This window comes from Salvelinus sp. IW2-2015, unplaced genomic scaffold, assembly GCF_002910315.2.
Source record: "Salvelinus sp. IW2-2015 unplaced genomic scaffold, ASM291031v2 Un_scaffold8439, whole genome shotgun sequence".
Taxonomy (NCBI): Eukaryota; Metazoa; Chordata; class Actinopteri; order Salmoniformes; family Salmonidae; genus Salvelinus; species Salvelinus sp. IW2-2015.
This window is the reverse complement of record NW_019949699.1, coordinates 1,361-10,258: the sequence shown is the minus strand read 5'-3', so window position 1 is coordinate 10,258 and position 8,898 is coordinate 1,361. Positions and strand designations below refer to the sequence as shown.

General features: G+C 36.7%; 2 long non-coding RNA genes across 2 annotated transcripts; both read left to right on the top strand.

The window, feature by feature from the left end:
- The first annotated feature begins 5,904 nt into the window (after positions 1-5,904).
- LOC139027228 (uncharacterized) lies at positions 5,905-7,573 on the top strand. Its single transcript, XR_011479285.1, has 3 exons — positions 5,905-5,953; positions 7,385-7,471; positions 7,504-7,573. It is a non-coding gene; the product is annotated as an uncharacterized lncRNA (long non-coding RNA).
- Positions 6,292-6,620, top strand: LOC139027229 (uncharacterized). The gene is made up of 3 exons (XR_011479286.1): positions 6,292-6,329; positions 6,438-6,541; positions 6,596-6,620. It is a non-coding gene; the product is annotated as an uncharacterized lncRNA (long non-coding RNA).
- Positions 7,574-8,898: the final 1,325 nt, after the last annotated feature.

The window sequence follows — 8,898 nt, the reverse complement described above, 5'->3', positions numbered from 1 at the left end:
GTGGTTCACCTCTAATAGAACATATACCTGTAGTAAACTGGTATCCTGGTGGGATGGTTTCACCTCTATCAGAACATCACTGTCAGTAAAGTATCCTTTGGGATGTTCACCTCTATAGAACATACTGTAGTAATCGTAGGTAAGTATCCTGGTGGGATGGTACCACCTCTATAGACACAATACTGTAGTAATGGTAGGTAAAGTATCCTGTCTTGGGACTGGTTCACCTCTATAGAACATACCGACTCGTAGGTAATGTATCCTGTTGGGATGTGTACATCCTTCCTATAGAAACATACTGTAGTAATGTAGCAAGTGTATCCTGTTGGGACGGTACACTCTTATAGAACAATCTGTAGTAATGTATCCTGTTGGATGGCTTCACACGTCTATCAGAACTACTGTGTACTCGTAGCTACGATGTATCCTGTGGGACGGTACACTCTATAGACATACGTAGTAATGTAGTTAATGTATCCTGTTGGATGGTTACCTCTATAGAACATACTGTGTAATGTTATCCCTGTTGGGATGGTCACCTCTATAAGAACATAATGTAGTATATGTATCCTGTTGGGCATGGTAAACACCTCTATAGAACATACTGTAAGTAAGTGCGTGTAATGTATCCTGTTGGGATGGTACATCCTCTATAGAAATACTGTAGTAATGTACAGTAATGTAAATCCTGTTGGGATGGTACAACCTCTTCTATAGAACATGACTGTAGTAATGTCAGTAATTATCCTGTTGGAATGGTTCCTCTATAGAACAATACCTGTAGTTAAATGTGTAATGTATCCTTGTTGGGATGGTTTCACGCTCTATAGACAGATATGAGGTAATGTAATCCTTGTTGGGATGGTTCACTCTATAGAACATACTGTAGTAATGTGCATGTATCCTGTTGGGACGGTACACCCTCTATAGAACATACTGTAGTTAATGTATCCTGTTGGGAGGTTTCAACCTCTATAGACACATACTGTAGTAATGTAGTAATGTATCCTGTTGGGACGGTACACCTCTATAGAACATACTGTAGTAATGTATCCTGTTGGATGGTTCACCTCTATAGAACATACTGTAGTAATGTAGTAGTATCGTTGGGGATGGTACATTCCTCTATAGAACATACTGTGTATAATGTGAGTCAGTGTATCCTGTTGGGATGGTACACCTCTATAGAACATACTGTAGTAATGTAGTAATGTATCCCTGTTGGGGATGGTACCTCTATAGACTACTGTAGTAATGTAGTCCTGTTGGGATGGTACACCTCTATAGAACATACTGTAGTAATGTAAGTTATGTTCCTGTTGGGATTGTTTCACCTCTAACGAACATACTGTAGTAGATGTATCCTGTTGGGATGGTACACCTCTATAGAAATACTGTAGTAATGTAGTAATGTATCCTGTTGGGATGGTACACCTCTATAGAATACTGTAGTAATGTAGTAATGTATCCTGTGGGATGGTACACCTCTATAGAACATACTGTAGTAATGTATCCTGGTGGGATGGTACACCTCTATAGAACATAACTGTTAGTAATGTAGTAATGTATCCTGTTGGGATTGGTCCTCTATAGACACATACTGTAGTAATGTATCCTGTTGGGATGGTTCACCTCTATAGAACATCCTGTAGTAATGTATCCTTTGGGATGGTTCACCTCTATAGAAACATACTGTAGTAATGTATCCTGTTGGGATGGAACACCTCTAAGAACATACTGGTATGTAGTAATGTATCCTGTTGGGATGGTTCACCTCTATAGAACTACTGATAATGTAGTAATGTATCCTGTTGGATGGTACACCTCTATAGAACATACTGTAGTAATGTTATCCTGTTATGGGTTCACCTCTATAGAACATACTGTATGTATTGTAGTAATGGTATCCTGTTGGATTGGTACACTCTATAGAACATACTGTAGTAATGTATCCCTGTTGGATGGTACACTCTTTATAGAACATACTGTAGTAATGTAGTAATGTATCCCTGTTGGGATGGTTCACCTCTATAGAACATACTGTAGTAATGTAGTATTATCCTGTTGGGACTGGTACACCTCTATAGAACATACTGTAGTAATGTATCCTGTTGGGGATGGTTCACCTCTATAGAACATACTGTAAAGTAATAGTATCCTGTTGGGGGATGGTTCACCCTCTATAGAAACATACTGTAGTAAATGTATCCTGTTGGGATGTAACCTCTATAGAAACTTACTGTAGTAAATGTAGTAATGTATCCTGTTGGGATGGTACACCTCTATAAACATACTGTCGTAGTAATGTATCCTGTTGGGATGGTACACCTCTATAGAACATACTGTAGTATGTAGTATGTATCTGTGTTGGGATGGTTCACCTCTATAGAACATACTGTAGTAATGTATCCTGTTGGATGGTACACCTCTATAGAACATACTGTAGTAATGTAGTAATGTATCCTGTTGGGATGGTTCACTCTTAGAACATACTGTAGTAATGTAGTAATGTTCCTGTTGGATGTGTACACCTCTATAGAACATACTGTAGTAATTAGTAATGTATCCTGTTGGGATGGTTACACCTCTATGAACATACTGTATAATGTAGTAATGTATCCTGTTGGGATGGTTCACCGTCTATATGAACATACTGTAGTAATGTATCCGGTTGGATGGTTCACCTCTATAGAACATACTGTAGTAATGTAGTAATGTATCCTGTTGGGATGGTTACACCTCTATAGAACATACTGTAGTAATGTAGTAATGTATCCTGTTGGGATGGTCACCATCTATAGAACATACTGTAGTAATGTATCCTGTTGGGGATGGTTTCACCTCTATAGAACATAACTGTAGTAATTATCCTGCTGGGATGGTTCACCTCTATAGAACATACTGTAGTTCGTATCCTGTTGGGAGGGTTCACCTCTATAGAACATACTAGTAGTTAGTAATGTATCCTGTTGGGTATGGTACACCTCTATAGAACATACTGTAGTAATGTATCCTGTTGGGATGGTACACCTCTATAGAACATACTGTTAATGTAGTAATGTATCCTGTTGGGATGGTACACTTCTATAGAACAATATGTAGTAATGTATCCTGTTGGGATGGTACATCTCTTAATGAACATTACTGTAGTAATGTATTTCCATCCGTGTAGGGTATCGCGTTACACCTTTAAAGCATAGACATACTGTAGTGAATGTAGGTAATGGTTAATCCTGGTTGGGCGATCAGCGGTTTACCTCTATAGAAGACGATACTGTAGATGTAATGTGATATACCTGTTGGGATGTTCACCTCTATCAGACATAACTGTAAAGTGTAATTATCCTGTGGGAGAAATTGGATACACGCTCTAATAGAACATATGCTGTAAGTAGCCAAATGAGTATCCTGTCTGGGACCGAGCACCTCTATAGAACTATACTGTAGTAAATGTACGCTTAAAACACTTATCCCTGTAGGGATGTTTCAGCACCTCTATAAGAACATACTGTAAGTAATGTAGTGATACGTCCCTGTTGGGACTGGTTACACCTCTATAACATCGAGTAATGTATCCTTGTTGGGATGGTTACCTCTATAGAAGCATACTGTAGTATGTAGTACATGTATCCTGTTGGATGGTACACCTCTATCAGACATCTATAATACTGTAGTAATGTATCCTGTTGGGGTGGTACACCTCTAATAGAACATACGTGATAGATAATGTAAGTAAATGTATCACTGTTGGATAGAGAATACACACCTCATTATAAGAACATACTAGTTGAGTAATTGTATCCTGTTTGGATGGTTCACCCTAAAGAATCATACATGTCGCAGTAATGTATGCCTGCCTTTCGGGAGATTGTTCAACCTACTATAGATGACATACATGTGTATGTATACGTATCCTGTTGGGATGGGTACACCTCTATAGAACATACTGTAGTACAGTAGAATGTATCTGTTGGGATGGTACACCTCTATAGATCTGAGTATCCGTGAATACACCATACTGTGAGTAACTGTAGTAATGTATCCTGTTGGGATGTAGTTACACCTCTATAGAAGGACATCTGTAGTGAATGATATCCGTTGGGAATGGCTTCACCTCTATAGAACATACGTATAGTAAATGTGAAAGTAATGTATCTCCTGTCGTAGAGGTTTCACCTCAATAGAATATAGCTGTAGGTAATGTGATCTGTTCGGGATGGTAAGTTCAACTCTCTTATAGAACATATCAACGTAGTAATGTTATGCCTGTTAGGGATGGTCACCTCTATAGAACATACTGTGGTAATGTGTAATTGCCTGTTGGATGGGTTCCACTCTATAGAACAGGATACTGTATGTAATGTATAATGTCTTTTTGTTGGGATCGGCTTCACCTCTAGTTAGAACATAATGTGTATAAGTATCCTGATTTGGATGTACACCTCTATAGAACATCACTGTAGTATGTAATAATAGTGTCCTGTTGGGAGGTTTACTCTATTAGAAACATACTGTAGTAAATGTATTCTGTTGGGATGGTTACCTTCTATAGACTACTGTAAGTAATGTAGTAATGTATCCGTTGGGATGGTTCACTCTATAGAAACTTACTGTAGTAATGTAGTTAATGTATCCCTGGTTGGATGGTACACCTCTATATAACATACTGTAGTAATGTATCCTGTTGGGATGGTACACCTCTATAGAACAATACTGTAGGTAATGTAGTAATGTTATCTCTGTTGGGATGGTTCACTCAATACGATCATACTGTAAAGTAATTGTGAGTCCTGTTGGGATGGTACAGCCCTCTATAGAACATACTGTAGTAATGTTAGTAATGTATCCTGTTTGGGATGTTCATCTCTATCAGACCATCCCAACAGGATACATTACTACATTACTACAGTATGTCGTGTATTGCCGCTGTGTAATATGTACTTTGTGAAGGGAAGACAGGCGCTCCAACAGGTCTACCAGTGTACCCATTTAATAGGTTGGATACAATACATTACATACAAAAATAAACCACAACAAAGCAATACATGTACTGTATTCATGTACAAATAAAACCTGAAAGACTTCCGTTGTTCTTCTTGTGGATACAAGATTTACATCTGATAGACTAAAACACAGCACATTAACAAACCGTAAAAATGTTTTTAATAATGTTTTATACCAAAATCAAATCAATTGCATGATGGTTTTTTCAACATTGATGATAATAATATTAATATGTAACATGATGACAGAGTGAAAACAATATGAAAAATGATAATACATTATTTTACTGAAGGCACAGTGCCTGAAAACTCAGTGACGTCCTAAACAACGTAGTGGAACTAACTCGCTAAGTAGTAGGGGGTATTTAATTCACAGGCTGACAAAATATCAAAAAAACWAAACTCGTAAGAATTGTACAAGTATAAAATAGCGAAACACATGAATAAATTACATTACGGACACGGAGAACCCCTTCACAAGGTGCTACTAAAATAATCTGGAACCGTCTGGAACCGGCATTAGAACATAAAAAGAGGTTGGTCCTGAAACTTTGTTTTTTCATATTTTTTGTGGGTTTTTCTTCTTCTCAAAGCGTCCTCTCTCGTCTTGAACAAAATTATAATAAGTTAGCTGCGTGTATGTAGTCATGTAATGTAATATAATATACAGCACTAGTCAAAAGTTTGGACACACCTACTCATTCAAGGGTTTTTCTTTATTTTTTACTTTTTTTCTACATTGTAGAATAATAGTGAAGAGATCAAAACAATGAAATTATTCTACAATGTAGAGAAAATAGTAAAAATAAAGAAAAACCCGGAATGAGTAGGTGTGTCTAAATATTTGATTGGTAATGTAGCTGTGTGTATGTAGTAATGTAATGTAGCTGTGTGTATGTAGTAATGTAATGTAGCTGTGTGTGTGTAGTAATGTAATGTAGCTGTGTGTAGTAAGTGTAATGTTAGCTGTGTGTGTGTAGTAATGTAATGTCTAGCTGTGTGTAGTGTACGTAAATGTAATGTAGCTGTGGTGTATGTAGTAATGTAATGTAGCTGTGTGTATGGTAGTAGTAATGTAGCTGTGTGTATAATGTAAGTAGCTGTGTGTAGTAATTGTAATGTAGCTGTGGTGGTAAGTAGTAATTATGTAGCTTGTGTGTAGTAAATGTAAATGTAGCTGGTGTGTTGTAGTAATGTAATGTAGCTGTGTGTATGTAGTAATGTAATGTAGCTGTGTGTATGTAGTATGTAATGTAGCTGTGTGTATGTAGTAATGTAATGTAAGCTGTGCTGTGTGTAGTAATGTAATGTAGCTGTGTGTATGTAGTAAATGTAATGTAGCTGTGTGTATGTAGTAATGTAATGTAGCTGGTGTATGTAGTAATGTAATGTAGCTGTGTGTATGTAGTATGTAATGTAGCTGTGTGTATGTAGTGAATGTAATGTAGCTGTTATGTAGAATGTAATGTAGCTGTGTGTATGTAGTAATGTAATGTAGCTGTGTGTTGTTAGTAATGTAATGTAGCTGTGTGTATGTAGTAGTAATGTAGCTGTGTGTATGTAGTAATGTAATGTAGCTGTGGTGTATGTAGTAATGTAAATGTAGCTGTGTGTAGTGTAGTAATGTAATGTAGCTGTGTGTATGTAGTAATGTAATGTAGCTGTGTGTGTAGTAAGTAATGTAGCTGTGTGTGTGTAGTAATGTATGCTTGTGTGTATGTAGTAATGTAATGTAAGCTGTGGTGTATGTAGTAATGTAATGTAGCTGTGTGTATGTAGTAATGTAATGTAGCTGTGTGGTATGTAGTAATGTATTGTAGCTGTGTGTATGTAGTAATGTAATGTAGCTGTGTGTATGTAGTAATGTATGTAGCTGTGTGTATGTAGTAATGTAATGTAGTGTGTATGTAGTAAGTGTATGTATGTTGGGTGTAAGTACTGTAATGTAGCTTGTGTGTTGTGTAGTAATGTAATGTAGCTGTGTGTGTAGTAATGTAATGTAGCTGGTGTGTGTAGTAATGTAATGTAGCTGTGTGTTAGTAATGTAATTAGCTGTGTGTGTAGTAATGTACATGTAGCTGTGTGTATGTAAATGTAATGTAGCTGTGTGTGTGTAGTAATTGTAATGTAGCTGTGTGATGTAGTAATGTAATGTAGCTGTGTGTATGTAGTAATGTAATGTAGCTGTGTGTGTTGTAGTAATGTAATGTAGCTGTGTATGTAGTATGTAATGAGTGTGTGTTGTAGTAATTAATGTAGCTGTGTGTATGTAGTAATGTAATGTAGCTGTGTGTATGAGTAATGTAATGTAGCTGTGTGTATGTAGTAATGTAGATGTAGCTGTGTGTATGTAGTAATGTAATGTAGCTGTGTGTATGTAGTAAATGTAATGTAGCTGTGTGTATGTAGTAATGTAATGTAGCTGTGTGTAGTAATGTAATGTAGCTGTGTGTATGTAGTAATGTAATGTAGCTGTGTGTAGTGTAGTAATGTAATGTAGCTGTGTGTGTGTAGTAATGTAATGTAGCTGTGTGTATGTAGTAATGTAATGTAGCTGTGTGTTTGTAGTATATGTAATGTAGCTGTTGTGGTGTTAGTAATGTAATGTAGCTGTGTGTATGTAGTAATGTAAGTGTAGCTGTTGTGTGTGTAGTAATGTAGTAGCTGTGTGTGTGTAGTAATGTAATGTAGCTGTTGTTGCGTAGTAATGTAATTGTATAGCTGTTGTGTCATTGTAGTAATGTAATGTAGACTTGTGGTATGCCTAGTAATCGTAATGTCTGTATGTTAGTAATGTAATTGTTAAGCGCTGTGTATTTTTTTGTGTATTTGTCTGTTTTTGTAGTAATGTAATGTAGCTGTGTGTGTTAGTAAAATGTAATGTAGCTGTGTGTGTGTGATAAATCGTATGTAGCTGTGTTATGTAGTAATGTAATGTAGCTGGTGTTGTGTAGTCTAAATTTCTAAATTTGCTAGCTGTGTGTGTGTAGTATGTAATGTAAGCTGTGTGTGTGTAGTAATGTAAATGTACTGTGTGTAAGGTAGATGTGATGTCGTGTGTGTTAGTAATGTAATGTAGCTGTGGTGGGTGTTGTAGAATGTAGATGTAGCTGATGTATGTTAATGTAATGCTAGCTGTTGTGTCATGTAGTAATAAGTAAATGTTAGCTGTGTGTGTGTAGTATAGTAATGTAGCTGTGTGTCATCAGTAGTAATGTAATGTAGCTGTTGTGTGTGTATATTGTAATCGTAGTCTGTGTGGTATGGTTAGTATATGGTAATGTCAGCTTCTGTGTGTGGTGTATGTAACTGTAGGGCTGGTGGTGGTAATTAGTAGTACTATCGTATGGTAGCTGTGTGTATGGTAGTAATGTAATGTTCTGTGGTAGTTACGTAATGTAGCTGGTGTGTGTATTATGTATGTAATGTAGCTGTGTGTAGTAGTTGTAATGACTGTGTGGTAGTAACTGTAATGAGTCATGTGATGTGTAGTAATGTGAATGTAGCGTGGTTTGTATGTATTCACTAGTATTGTGATGTGTGTATGGCGTCCAAGTCAATTGTAATGTAAGTGTGTTGTGTGTGTAGGTAAATGTATGGGTAGTTATCTTGGGTGTGGGTGTCACGAATCTAAATTTAGTATTATGTATTCTGCCTGTCGTGTATTACCAGTACGTAAGTTACCATTTTTAACTTTGTAACAAATGTTAATCAGCATGTGTGTATGGTAGTGTAATGTATGGTAGCTTGTGTGTAGTGTGTATATAGTAACAATGGTAGAGAAGCCTCAACCAGATTACATTCTATACTAGTGTGTAAGTGTAGCATGCAATGAGGTAATATAAGAACACAAAGGAACGGTAGGATCCCATATCGGTGCAGGTCATTACCATTA